Raw genomic sequence first — 15633 nt, forward strand, 5'->3', positions numbered from 1 at the left:
ATTCCCTATAATATAGAATATCAAACAAGGAAGAAGTCATTTGGGGTCTGCACCAGGGAAAACAATGAACAATGTCTTTCAGTTTCTTGTGAGCACCACTGCAAAGGTTCCTAAATTTATCCCTAGCGTTTCCAAAAGGTAGAGATTGAGTATTGCACAGAACTAGTGTAACTAGCCTCTCAGGATCATTCTAAAGATAAAATGAGATAATTTGAGTAATGAGATCTAGCATAGTGACTTGAACTTAATATATTCTTATTTTTTTCTTTCTATGTTTCTAGGTTGATTACTTCAGGCTAGAAAAATACCTTTGAATTTTGAAAGAAAATCTCTCTCTCTCTCTCTCTCTGTGTGTGTGTGTGTGTGTGTGTGTGTGTGTGTGTGTATGTATGTGTTTGCAACTTTGGCTCTCTAAAAGGAAAAGTATAAAATTTTCTAGTTTCAGTTTTCTGCACCCTAAAATGTTAGGGTACTAACATTTAGATGTTAATTTCATCTAGGCTTAGATGTTAATTTCATCTAGGCCTGGAAAGAATAAAACAAACTTTCAAATCTGCTGATGTCAAAAGATTAAAGTATCTGTGCTAAAAATACATAAACAAAAACAGCAACAACCACAATATTCTAATGAAATGTAATAAGTGTAAAATAAACATATAAAATAAAAAAGAGAAAACAATAGAAAGGAATAAGCTAACAGAAGCTTTAAGCAATGTTACCCAATGAGAGTTTTGGAGGAATTTTGGAATTTTCAGGAGTTTATATGAAAAAGTGTAAGTTTAGGAAAGAGAGAAAATTATGGGCAGATACAGAAGGCATAAGCCATGTAGCATGTTTGGGAAACTTCACAGAATTTGAAACTGGCGAAATAAAAAGGCCAAAATTCTACATTGAGGCTGGGTTCTGATTGTGGTCTACCTTCTATGCAAAGGAACTGGACTTTTTCCTCAAAACAAGGAGAACCTTTGGAGAGCTGCCATCATAGGAATGCCTGGATCTGGCCTAGACTTAAAGATTAATTTTGAGTCACGATAGAGTTGCTCAAATTCAAAGACAAGTTTCATTCTTGACTCATCTCCACCCCTTACAACCTCCCATAACAAATGAACACAACAATCTGTTCATTTTACTCATTAAATATATTTTGAACCTGCCTCTTCCTCTCTACCCCTTCTGACACAATCCTGATATGAGCCACCATCACATGTCATTTGGATCTTTTACCTCGTTTTCTGACTTGTCTCTCAAGAAACCCTTTATCCCCAGATCCAATCTATACAACACCTAAAGGTCTTTTTAAACTACAAATCTGATCATGTCACTCCTTTGTTTAAAACCATTCAATGCCTTCTTCTAACACTTAAAGCCATGCAAAATAACCTACAAGGCCCAGAGAAATCTGGATACATTCTACGTCTTCAGGTCTACTCTGTACCACTGATCCCCTGGCTTCCCAAACTCCAGCCCTATCACACTTTGCTCAGCCCTTGTCTGCAACAATACTAATTCTGCCTAGATGCTATTCCTCCTGATTGGAACACCTCTTCCCAACATCACCTAGCAACATCAACCCTGCCTTCCCTTCAGCTTCAGACTGCTTTTTCCCTACCCCTCATCATGCCTGCAGTTACCTATCCAATACTTATCTTCCTGGCTCAACTGGAAATATGCAGGGGCCTTGTCTTGTTTGATGGTGAAACCAACATTAATAGCATAGCACCTATCGTGTTGTAGATAATGAGATTCTATGAAACAAACTTGCTGAATAAACGAATAAAGTGACTTGCTGTCACTGTACTACAAAGCCACAGAAAACATCATCTCTTGTCCTCAGAGAACTCACAATCTAACAGGTGAGAGAATAATGAACAAAACATGAGTCGATGTTTTATCCTCCTTCATAGGGACAAGCAGGGGCCATGATAACACAGAGGAAAGAGCGAATAAAGAAAAATCTTTGTGGCAGAGGTGAAGTTTGAATTAGTTCTGAGAGAAAGCATTGAAGACACTGTAGTCAGGCTGTCAGAACCTCAGGAAAAGGAAGAAGGAGGCAAGGATGCGTGCAATATAAAATCATGAATCATTATTGTCCCTGGATCCAATAATTACATATTTGAATATTCGATAGTGACATCAAAAAGCACAGAGAACAGTAATAGACTTTATCTCCCTGAAGTAGAAATAAGTGTGAATTGTCCGTGCTGTGAAGCTGGTGTGCAGAGTGGTTGCTTTGGTAGTTAGTGAGCCCAATTGTCTGCCAAACATCCTTATTGCTTAATGGTATCGTGGTTTTAAAATGTATTGCCATACACACATTCATAGTTCAATTTACTACATCTGATATGTTGTATATGGTATGTAGATACTCGAACATCTTACAGCATAACTATTAATTTGAAGAAGTCCAATCTAAATGTTAAAATATATATCATGTATACCTAGTAAATGTATACATGCTCACATATGTATAATCTTATGAATAGAGTATATAGTAATAAAATAATCCTATTATCTTATACCACCCTAAATATTTTTCACACATTATCTAATATTATTTTCACAATATTCCCCAAGATACTGATGTTAGTATATCCATTATACAGTTTAGGAAACTAAAGGTTTGATAGGTTAAGTAACATGTCCTTTACCTGAGGGTTAGAACGAGGATTTTAACTCATGTTTTCCAGCTCCATAGCACATTCCCTAATATGATACACTGCCAAAATAAATACATTAGATATTTAATTATACACTGGAAATGAGGAAAAATATTAAGGTTTTTCAATGCAATAAATGAGAGAGGCAATATTCTTATGGCATGGTTATGGCAGATAACAATAACGGTCTTTAAGATTCAAAGGCAACCTCCTGCATGTGTGTTGAGTTTGTTGGTTTTACTTTCAGTAGGAAGCACAGCCTGCATGACTAAGCTTTCCTACTGCTGTGAGATTAATTTCAGGTATCAGAGGTGTACTGGTGTGCAGTGATGGCTGGATCTAATGCTCCTGGAGGCACACCTATTCCTCATGTCATGCTCAGTCTTTTCTGTTGCCCTTCCATGTGTAAAATAGACTAAGCTTCCTTGGTATTGTCTTATAAAATATATAACAGAGAACTTAAAGTGAAATTGCTTTGTATTGCAGAATAAAGGAAAAAAGCCAGATGAGAGTAATTGCAAATATGCATATTCCTTTCATGTTTGAGTTTTTACTCTTTTATTTAAAAAACATTAAAACATCTGTCCCACTCTAGGCCCTTTATATAAGTTGATTCATCCTTGCAGATCAGAAGGCCAGTGATAATAGCAAAAGTACAGGGATGTTTAAGACTTTCCCAGTAACTTTACAGCTCTCTTCTCTACATCTCTTATTCTTTGCTTTTCTACACATACATTTCCATTGGTGCACTGCTCCCATTTAGCTCATGAGACATCCTACCAGACCTGTGATCTGATTGGTCCCTAGGTTAAGCGTAATGAAAGTTTTAGAGAAGGGCTTCACCACAGACCGCTTCTAGACTTAGTCTGACTGCCTATCCTGATGTTCTTCCCATCAGTGTGGGCAGATTGAACATATTAATAATGCTTGGTGCCAGGGATTGTGGTAATAAGACACCTACATGAGAAGAGGCAGAGCTTGTTTAGTCACTTATTTTATCAGAGCTTTCTGTTTTTTTCTTTTTTTCTTTTAGGCACTTTTTATTTTCCAAAAAAAAAAAAATTGTCGTTAATATGTAAACATCTCATTCTCTCAAAAAAATTCTACAACTATACAGCTGTTTGCTCCATTATTTGCATAGGAAATGACCACGATACAAAAATAAGAGGGAAAAAAAGCAAAACAGCAACCGATTTATGCTTTTCATGTAGGTGTGTTTCCACGTATAAACATTTTGAAGCCTCTTACAAAATTATTTACATCGTTTGTCATCTATTTACATCTTTTAAGAGCAACTTTTCTAACAAACAAAACTATAATTTATCAAGTTATGAAAATTGTCTTCTAGAAAAACTTACTATATTACCACAAAATAAATAAAGATAAACAATATTTTAAAAACAAAATTAAATTTTCATTTCAATTAAGACCCCTTTTGGCATTTTGCTTATTTATTCTGCCCTTTGGTTAACAGCATCAGCATCACATTACTATTTTATATTGCATATCTGTAGCACTTGCTTCCTTAAGTTTTCAACATATCATTTATATTTAAAGGCAGACACTGAGTCAGTATTAATAGATTAACTAAACTGCACTGTAATTTAGATAAAATTACTGTGTCTCACTGTATATTACATGCAAAATCCACACAAATTGTCATTTAACCAACAGTACCGCACGAGCGAACATCTCGATATATGAAAACTGCATCATCAACTCAACGTTTCGGTACATGAAACTGCATCATAAATGCAACATTGTCATATGTGAAAACGACATCCTAAGTCCTTCTTTTTAAAAATGACATTGCATTTAGCTTATTGTAAGAGGTTGAACTTTTGTATTTTGTAACTGTCTTTAAGCTCTTCAGTTTATAATGAATAGAAAATGCCTTTTGTATTTAAAATAATCCTATTTTAATCAGTGCATGATATTTGCTTTTTAAAAATTCATTTGAATGATTATTCCTTCCCTCTAAAATGATTTTGGCAATGTTGAGAGGTACCTTACCACAAATCCTAGCTGTAAGTGTATTCATGGTTATTTTCAAAAGACTTATGACTTTTCCCCAAAAGAATCCTAAAAAACTTGTAATAAACCCATAAAGCTGATTTGCATATTTACAAAATTTTGAATAGCAAATATAGGCAACTCACATATGTATATATTTTTTAAAAACCCACACATTTGTTCAGTGGCTATTTGTGAATTGCCAGGTACACTGTATCTCTAAGGAATTACCTACTATTGAAAAAAACTACTCAATGCCAAGTAAAATCTTGACATACAATCCATTCTTCTTCTGGTGCCTGCCAACTGATTTGTTTACTGAACACTGTCACATTAAATGATGGTGCCTAGGTAAAAACGCTGCACACACTCCCCTCCACCCCCACCCCTTACCCACGTTGAGATGTGGCTGCCTGTCATGAGATGAGATCTGCTTGAGTAAAGCCATATACATTACAGCAAGCATTCCAGATTCTTAAAATGACCAAACACTTTGGTGTTAATACAATGTGTTCCTTGTTTTCTCAAATATACACAATATACATTTCCAGTTTTAGTTGTGGTTTTGTTTTTGTTTTTTTTTTTTGTTTTTGTTCTTTTGTTTTTATATAGGAACAGTTAGGTCTGTCGTTTGAGAGGGAGCCCAGGGGACCTAGAACGGGTCACACGGGCAGTGCTCAGTTCTGGTGCCTCTTCATATGCAGGGCCAGGTGGTCAGAGCACGAGAAGCTGCGGTTGCACACCCCACACTGGAAGGGCTTGGCGCCTGTGTGCTTCCGGTAGTGGTGGGTCAGTTCATCCGATCGCGCGAACCTCCAGTCGCAGCCTTCCCAGGTACACTTGTATGGCTTTTCACCAGTGTGAGTCCTCAGGTGAGCTTTTAAATGAGAAGACTTGGTATAAACTTTTGTGCAACCAGGGTAATCGCAGTAGCGGATGCGTCGTTTCCCCAAATCGGGATTACTCCTTCTGTTGTATCTGACAGGTTGGATGTTTTGTGAGTTAACTGGCAGGGTGGTGGGTAAATTTGGATTGTGAATTGCCAGTTTAGAAGCAACTGTAGCAGCATAGGATGGAGGTGGGGTTAAATTCTGGAGCATCTCTGCTTCTCTATCTGGACTTCCAGGCTCTGAGCTTGGTGGTGAAGGGGGAAAGTAAGTGGCCTGTTGTGGAAGAAACTGACGTGGCATTGTGTATGTGCAAGGGGGCATGCCCTGGAATGGTTTCACTGCAGTCTGCGGAACAGCAGAGGTGTGTGTGTTAAGGCCTGCCATGGCAGCTGACATAGAAACATTAAGAGTGTCCATTGCTGCTGTCTGGTTTGTAGAACTGAGCATATCTAGATCCCGTGTATTCAGTAGCTGGTACAGGTGGCCCTGCTGGGGAGGGACAGAAAGATGAAGATCTGGTGTAGGAAGTTCTTGTTTGATGAAAATATTGTTCACCTCTGGAGCTGCGGTCTGGTGTGAGCTGAATATGCTGGTGAACTCAGGGAGGGTCCGGGTCGGGGCCGGAGGAGGGGCAGTCGTTACACTCTGGTGGCTGAAAATGGCAACAGGTTCTGTCTTGATGTGTGTTACGCACAGTCTCTGGGATTTGTAGAGGCCAGTTCTCAGGTGAGTGATGTCAGGGAGGAGGACGTTCATGTTGATAGTGTAAGGTACCCTTCAGTGTCAGTGAAGAACTGGTCTACGACTGAGGCACTGTCTCGTCTATACTTTTTATGCTCTGGAATTATAGCAACTGGAGGAAGCTGAGGTGTCAGATACTTCATTTCACATCTTGTCTGGACCAGCTCCTCTGGAGGCAGCCGCGGGCCGGCGGCGGGTGGCTGGGCCGGCTGCGGGGCCTGCGCAGGCGCGGGGTGCGCCTGCGGGCGGTGGCGCGCGTGCTTCAGCTTCTCGCCAGGAAAGAGCGCCGCGTCGCGGGCCGGATTCTCGGCGCCCAGCACCGGCTTGAGCTGCGCGAACACGGGCTCGTACTGCGGCGCCGGCGGCTGGGGCACGGGTCCCAGGCGGGCGCTCATGCTCAGCACCCGCGTAGCCATGGGCACTCGGGGGCGCGGCTCCGGGCGTGGGTCGAGCGCACTTCCCACCTCACCCACGCTGGCTTGGGCCGGCGAGCTCAGCGCAGGGCTGCCGGCGGAGGAGGGGAGGTTTCGGGTGGACCTCTCAGACAGCAGCAGGCAGTTTTCTAAGGCGCGCACGAAAAGCAAAACTCTTCCGCTCTTCCACAGGTAAACGCCAACGTCCTCCGGGCGGCCACTTTCTCCTGCCCCGCCCCACCGCGCTCTCAGGCTCTCCGGAGCCCGCTCCCGCCACCGCCGACCTCCGCGAGAGAACTGCGAGCGCGCGTACCTGCCCCGTGACTCTATCAGAGCTTTCTAAAGCAAGGGAATCAGCCATCATCACTGTGTTAGCTGGAAACTCATAGGTAGGCAGGGGAGTGGAAAACATCATAGTGAACAGAAGAGAAGGGTTCAGGTATGCTTTGATTGAATGTGGTTGGCATGAAGAAGCTGCAGTTGCACTAATTAGAAGCAGGGCATCCTCTGTAATTGGTTTGGGGAGCATATTGGCTTTTTCTGATTGGTCCTGAGGTGGAAGCAAAAATAAGGGAAGCTATAGTCATTGAACAAATCCTATCTGTTCTGGGTCAGTTGCTGCAGAGCTTTTGGTTTGGTTTCCTGGGGATGATTGCTGCTGAGATTAGGGATCAGAGTACAGGGGTGATATTGGTTGGAAAGTGGAACCTTTATAGGGAAGAATCAAGGGAGGATTCAGCCATCCCTGATTTTGAAGGATTAGTAGAAGTTTGCCAAATATCAAAACAAGGGAAATTGTCACAGAGAGAACAGCAGGCACAGAAGTATAAAACAACAAGGCATGTGAAAGGGCCCTGACTATATTTTGGAGTTTTGAGAATATGACTAGGGCCAAGTTCCACAGAGCCTTATACACAAGGCAAAGGAGTTCAATTAACCCTAAAACAAATAAGGATCTAGAAGGAATTTACAGCCCAGAAGTAGTGCTGTCAAGCTTGCTAAGTGACAAAATATGCTGGACAGGGGGTAGCTATTTGTGAAAAAGGCCTTGGGATATCTAGGACTCAATGACTAGAGCAACAGTCAAGCCAAGGTCAGTAGCAAGATATTGGGATGAACAATACCACGTCAGGTAGACAGGATTGTAGGAGTACTGGAAACAAGATTTAAATTCAGGACATAGACAAGTCACGTGAGGTAGCAGCACACAGAAACAAGAACTTACCCTCATGAGGCTATTTTAAAAGGCCTTAATATGAACGATTCTGCTCATAATGGTGAACATCTTTAAAGTGCTGCTCAGCACCTGACATGTAAGACTGAACTGGATGCACATTTTGAATATGCAAAACTCTTTGCAAAGATAATTGTAATTGTCCCGTTTCTATTATTATTGTTTATAATTACAACACAAGAAATCAGTATCCAGGGATAAATACATGATAAACAATATTAAAATGTTTAATCCAGTAGTTTTAGATGAGAATTTATTTTAGCTAATGACCCCAGGTGTCATGCTTCAGAACAAGGGTTTGCAAACTATGGCCCCCAGGCAAAATCAGGCATGCACCATTTTTGAGAAGGTCTGTTGGAACACAGCAATACCCACTTATTTATGTATTGTTTATAGCTACTTTCACACTACAACAGCAGGGCTGAATCATTGTAACAGAAATTGTATGGTCTGTAAAGCCTAAAATATTTGCTATCTGGGTTTTTTTTTTTCCTTTCCCCTTGAGATGGAGTCTTGCTTTGTCACCAAGCCTGGAGTGCAGCGGTGTGATCTTGGCTCACGGCAACCTCTGCCTCCCGGGTTCAAGCAGTTCTTCTGCCTCAGCCTCCAGAGTAGCTGGGATTACAGGCACCCGCCTCCACGCCCGGCTAATTTTTGTATGTTTAGTAGAGAAGGGGTTTCACCATGTTGGCCAGGCTGCTCTCAAACTCCTGACCTTGTGATCCGCCTGGCTTGACCTCCCAAAGTGCTGGGATTACAGACGTGAGCTACCGCACATGGCCTGCTATCCGGCTTTTTACAGAAAAAGTTTCCCAGCCTTTGACTTAGAACCCAGGGCAAATGGAACAAAATATATTCTAATTACTTGACATGAAAATAAACATAATATGTGAATCCTATCTTATGTGCATAATCTTCATAGGAGGTAATATCAGTCCCATGGTGTAGATGAGGAAGGTGAGGTTCAGGGAGATTAAGTAATATTTTGAGCAGAATATAACAAATATCCAAAGTATGGTTTTGACTTATGTCTAACTAGCTTCAAAGTCTTTCCACTTTGTCAGATTTTCCCAATTGTAACTTGCTATTTAATTTAGCAAACATTGAATATTTACTTCCCCGGTACCTGGTAGGTCACTGAGGTAGATTCTATAGAGGTAACTTGCCTTCAAGAAACTAAAATCTAGTGAAAGAACCAGAGAACCAGACAAACATGGCAAAGCATGAACAAAGGCAGGCCGTATAGGTTTATCAAGTGTAGAAGTTAAGAGCCTGCCTGTCTTGAAGTCCTGGGTCTGCTACAGGTAAGCTGGGCAACAAATCTAGTTATGGGATCTTTCTGTCATGCAATTTTCATGTCCATTAGGAAAAGATGATAGTTACTTGTCTTATGAAGATTGTGAGGAATACTGCATTATTTTATTCAATGCATACTACTGAGCATCTACTAGAAACTGATATTGTCTGAGGCATTTGAAATACCTCATTGGACAAACCACCACTGCTTTGTAGAATTTATGATTGCCAGGGGAAGAGAAACAATAAACTGTAAGCATTATTAATAAGTTAATTATATAAAATATTAGAAGAAAATGAGCACTGTTGAAAAAAGATAACTAAGTATAAGAGAGTATGGAGATCAGCAACATGGGGCAGTGGGGAAGGGGAACTGCAAATTAAATAAAGCCATCTGAGAGAGCCTCCTTTAGAAGGTGAGTTAGGAGTGAAGACTCAGAGAAGGTGAGAGAGTTGGCCATGTGCATTTCTGGCTGAGAGCACTCCCAGCATGAGGTGGTTGAGGGGAGCAGCAAAAGTCTAGGCCATGTCTGAGGTAATAACTGTGCTATCCAAGGAGAGGTAAGTGTGCCAGAATGGTTAAGTTGGAATAACCAAGGGAAAATAATTCAAAGATGAGGGATCAGAGGGGGTCTGGTTCATGTAAGGCTTTAGGGGTCTTGTGAGGACTTTGAATTTCAATCTATCTAGATATCCTTGCAAGGCTTTAAGAAGAAAAGGATATAACCCTTTGAATATTTAGAATAATGCTTTACTTAGCTTATAGTAAGTGCTCAAGAAATATTAGTTGTAATTATTTTAATGTTGTTATCATGTTGTGTGTATCCCTAATGGGGGATAGCTCATTGTCTATGAAGGAGGTCAGTGTATAAGATGAGACTGGAGAAGCAAATAGTTGCCAGATTATAATTAGTGTCGCACCAAGAAGATGTTGTACTTGATTGTGAAGATGGTAAGAAACGGAAACAATTTGAGACCCATGGTCACAGGAAGACTATGAGTTTAGTCTTAAGCTAACCCAATTTGGCCTATTTGTCTCCTTCCTAGGAGACTGAGATAGCTGAGATCTGCTGGGGTAGAACTGGAAAATCTACTTCATTATTTCTAGGCCAGATCTTGGCATTCCTATGATTATAGCTCTCCAAAGGCTCTCCTTGTTTTGAGGAAAAAGTCCAGTTCCTTTGCATAGAAGGTAGAACACAATCAGAACCCAGCCTCGATGTAGAATTTTGGCCTTTTTATTTCATCAGTGCCAAATTCTGTGAAGTTTCCCAAACATGCTACATGGCTTATGCCTTCTGTATCTGCCCATAATTTTCTCTCTTTCCTAAACTTACACTTTTTCATATAAACTCCTGAAAATTCCAAAATTTCTTCAAAACTCTCATCGGGTAACATTGCTTAAAGCTTCTGTTAGCTTATTCCTTTCTACTGTTTTCTCTTTTTTATTTTATATAAGTTTATTTTACACTTATTACATTTTATTAGAATATTGTGGTTGTTGCTGTTGACTCTATATGAAAATAACTGCCCTCAAATTATTTTCAGATCACAAATTTTTAATGAAAGGAGATGGTGGCCGGGCGCAGTGGCTCACGCCTGTAATGACAGCTCTTTGAGAGGCCAAGGTGGGTGGATCACTTGAGGTCAGGAGTTCGAGACCAGCCTGGCCAACATGGTGAAACTCTATCTCTACTAAAAATACAACAATTAGCTGGTCATTGTGGTGGGTGCCTGTAATCCCAGCTACTCTGGAGGCTGAGGCAGGAGAATCACTTGAACATGGGAGGCAGAGGTTGCAGTGAGCTGAGATCATGCTACTTCACTGCAACCTTGGTGACAGATCAAAACTCTGTCTCAAAAAAATAAATAAATAAGGAGATGGTATGTAATCAATATTAATTTTGGGCCTCTCATGTTAGCTAATACGTTTAAACCTAGGACAAGATAGAAACTGACCGAGATTATTAGCATGTTTCAGTGCATAATATTTTAAAATAATTCAACACTGACACATAATACTATACTATTCCACTTAGATATTAAAAAATGGTAACAGAAGTCTCACGTTCTTGTCCTGGCATGGTGGCTCACATCTGTAATCCTAGCACTTTGGGAAGCCAAGTGGGGAGGATCCCTTGAGCCCAGGAGTTTGAAACCAGACTGGGCAACATAGTGAGACCTATCGCTACAGAAAATTTAAAAACTAGCTGGGCGTTGTGGCAAGCACCTGTAGTCCTAGCTACTGGGGTGGCTGAGGTGGGAGAATTGCTTTTCCCAGGAGTTCGAGGCTACAGTGAGCTATGATCACATCACTGCACCCCAGCCTGGGTGATACAGTGAGAACCCTGTCTCTTAAATAAACAAACAAAAAATAATCCCAGAACTCTAATGTTCTTATATGATATAGGACTTTTAAAAATTAGTCGGGCATGGTGGCGCATGCCTGTAGTCCCAGCTACTTGGAAGGCTGAGACACGAGAATTGCTTGAGCCTGGAAGGCAGAGATTTCAGTGAGCCGAGATCATGCCACTGTACTCCAACCTGGATGATAGAGCGAAACTCTGTCTCTAAATAAATAAATGAATGAATGAATGAAAGTATACCAAAAGTTTTAACTTAACAAATTTTATTTATGCCTCACATTGATAAAGTGATAAGAACTAATAATACTAACACACATATAGGATATTTTCCAAAATTTTTTTTTAAAAAAATTAAACCCTTATGATATAGGAAATAATTTATTTTATTTATTTATTTTGTGAGACGGAGTCTCGCTCTGTCACTAGGCTGGAGTGCAGTGGCGCGATCTTGGCTAGCTGCAACTTCCGCCTCCTGAATTCAAGTGATTCTCCTGCCTCAGCCTTCCGAGTAGCTGGGACTACAGGCATATGCCACCATGCCCAGCTAATATTTGTATTTTTAGTACAGATGGGGTCTCACCGTGTTGGCCAGGATGGTCTCGATCTCTTGACCTCATGATCCACCTGTCTCAGCCTCCCAGAGTGCTGGGATTACAGGTATGAACCACCATGCTCAGCTGCAAAGTGATTTAAATTTATCAACAATTTTATCTTAATGCAAAATTTTTGTCATTTGTGATATTTTCCAATAGCTTATCTGAAATCGTTAGAATCAGATTTCAAAATAAGATTTCAAAGTCAGATTTCTTTGAAATCACAATTCAAAAATATTTAGATTTTAGAAAGGTAACGTGGTAAATATACTGCATATTTTGGAATATCCCTAGTGGCAAATCATATGAATAATCACATGAACTGGGATCAATAAAGGCTACCCCTGGCCGGGTGCGGTGGCTCACACCTGTAATCCTAGCACTTGGGGAGGTTGAGGTGGGTGGCTCACCTGAGGTCAGGAGTTCAAGACCTGCCTGGCCAACACAGTGAAACTTCATCTCTATTAACAATTAGCTGAGTGTGGTAGTGGGTGCCTGTAATCCCAGCTACACGGGAGGCTGAGGCAAGAGAATTGCTTGAACCCAAGAGGTGGGGATTGCACTGAGCCAAGATCGCACCATTGCACTCCAGCCTGGGCAACAGAGCAAAAACTCCGTCTCAAAAAAACAAGACTATAATACTCCTACATCATCATAGATCAGATTTTACCAAACTTACGTTTAGGTATTCATAAATGTTGAATTTTGTAATTCCGTATGAAGAATTGTAGATCTGCATATATTTTCAAATACTAATAGTTATAATTCCATAGTTTATAAGTCAAATTTTTGGTTATTTTCATTATTAATACTTTTCCATTCATCTACCCTTTCTAATAGAGAATACAATATGTTTCGTTTTCTTTTTTTTTTTTTGAGATGGAGTCTCGCTCTGTCCCCCAGGCTAGAGTGCAGTGGCGCAATCTCAGCTAAGCGCAACCTCTGGCTCCCAGGTTCAAGCAATTCTCCTGCCTCAGCCTACTAAGTAGCTGGGACTACAGGTGCGTGCCACCATGCCTAGCTAATTTTTGTATTTTTAGTAGAGACTAAAATTTTAATTTTGTATTTTGTATTTTTAGTAGAGATGGGGTTTCATCGTGTTGGCCAGGCTGGTCTAGAACTACTGACCTCAAGTGATCCACCCACCTCAGCTTCCCAGAGTGCTGGGATTACAGGTGCGAGCCACCCCACCTGGCCAAGAATGCAATGTGTTTCAAAGTTGATAGTCTAGTCTATCATTTATCCACGTTTCTATGATGAACTTAAGTAATTTCTAATTTCTCCCTATTGGAAATAATGATGCTACAAATAATTTCATTTATGTATATTTTTGTTCATTTGAACAGTTTCCTTAGAATAAATTCCAAAGCATAAGCCACTAGAGCAAAGAGAATTAAATCCTTTTATTTTTAAAAACATTGGCAGATTTCCTCCAGAAAGCACTATGCTAATTTACAATGCCCCCAGAAAAATATTACTATGCCTTTTTGGTAGTATTATTAACCGGACCATCGGTATTCCTTTCTTATGCCCATTTGATAGTGTAGGATGGTTCATTTACTTTTTTTAATATTAGCATTTCTTTAATTGCTACTAGTGAAAAGAACACAGTGCCATATATACATGTATGTATTAAATGTGCATTCATTTTCTTTGTCCTTTTGTTGATCAAGGTCTTAGTGGTGGCCATATATATTTGAATATGTTTTCAGTTATTAACCCTTCATCATGTTATAGTTACTTTGGTCATTTTACTGATGCTTAATTGGTAAGAATCAATTTCACTAGGGATAAAAGTCAGAAGAACAGAAATTGTGAGTTCCTTTGTGAAGATCCAAGGACCTTCAAGGACCCCAGAATAGGCAAGAACAATCATTCCTATTTTTCATCTTCAATGGAAAAAAGAGCCCATTATACCTTTCTAGCCTATTCTGGAATAAATAACAATTAAATTTTAGTTAGTGTAAACTAACAAAGAAAACACTGTAAGTTAATGAAATGTAGTCTCTACAATTTGTTAGACTTCTTTTTTTTTATTTTTAGGTAGACTTTGTTTTTGAGACGGAGTCTCGCTCAGTTGTCCAGTCTGGAGTGCAATGGCTTGATCTGGCTCATTGCAACCTCCGCCTCCCAGGTTCAAGTGATTCTCCTTGCCTCAGCCTCCCTAGTAGCTGGAATTGCAGGTGCACAGCACCACTCCTGGCTATTTTTGGTAGAGACAGGGTTTTGCCATGTTGGCCAGGCTGGTCTCCAACTCCTGACTTCAGGTGATCTGGCTGCCTTGACCTCCCAAAGTGCTGGGATTACAGGCCTGAGCCACCGTGCCAGGCCGCAAGCTAATTTTTGTATGTTTAGTAGAGACGGCTGTTTCTACTAAACATGTTGGCCAGGCTGGTCTCGACTTCGACCTCGGGTGATCCACTAGACTTGGCCTCCCAAAGTGCTGGGATTACAGGCTAGAGCCACCACGCCTGGCCGGCATTTATGTTACTTAAATTACAAAGTAACTGGCCGGGCGTGGTGGCTGACGCCTGTAATCCCAGCATTTTCAGAAGCCGAGGCAGGCGAATCACCTGAGGTTGGGAGTTTGAGACCAGCCTGACCAACATGGAGAAACCTCGTTTCTACTAAAAAGAAAAAATACAAAATTAGCCGGCATGGTGGCACATGCCTGTAATCCCAGCTACTCAGGAGGCTGAGGCAGGAGAATCGCTTGAACCTGGGAGGCGGAGGTTGCAGTGAGCTGAGCTCACACCATTGCCTTGTAGCCTGGGCGACAAGAGCTAAACTCGTCTCAAGAAAAAAAAAAAAGAAAAGAAAAGAAAGAAATTGGCCAGGCACAGTGGTTCACGCCTGTAACCCCAGCACTTTGGGAGGTCGAAGCGGGTGGTCGAAGCAGGTGGAACACGAGGTCACGAGATCAAGACCATCCTGGCTAACAACGGTGAAACCCTGTCTCTACTAAAAATATTAAAAAAAATTAGCCAGGCGTGGTGGCGGGCGCCTGTGGTCCCAGTTACTCGGGAGGCTGAGGCAGAAGAATGGCGTGAACCCGGGAGGTGGAGCTTGCGGTGAGCCGAGATCGTGCCACTGCACTTCAGCCTGGGTGACAGAGCGAGACTCAGCCTCAAAAAAAAAAAAAAAAAAAAGGAAAAGAAATTAGAGCGGGGCACTTTGGCTCATGCTTGTCTTGTAGTCCCAGCACTTTGGGAGGCCAGGGCAGGTGGATCACGAGATCAGGATCAAGACTAGCCTGACCAACATAGTGAAACCCCATCTCTACTAAAAGTACAAAAATTAGCTGGGCGTGGTGGCACCCACCTGTAATCCCAGCTACTCAGGAGGCTGAGGCAGGAAAATGGCTTGGACCCGGGAGGCGGAGGTTGCAGTGAGCCGAGATGGCGCCCCTGCACTCCAGCCTGGGCAACAG

At 41.1% G+C, this 15633-nt stretch overlaps 1 pseudogene; it reads right to left on the reverse strand.

The window, feature by feature from the left end:
- Positions 1-5231: 5231 nt before the first annotated feature.
- LOC129480261 (Krueppel-like factor 5) lies at positions 5232-6717 on the reverse strand (annotated as a pseudogene).
- Between the last annotated feature and the right edge of the window lie 8916 nt (positions 6718-15633).

Source organism: Symphalangus syndactylus, chromosome 4 (assembly GCF_028878055.3).
Source record: "Symphalangus syndactylus isolate Jambi chromosome 4, NHGRI_mSymSyn1-v2.1_pri, whole genome shotgun sequence".
In the NCBI taxonomy this organism is placed as follows: Eukaryota; Metazoa; Chordata; class Mammalia; order Primates; family Hylobatidae; genus Symphalangus; species Symphalangus syndactylus.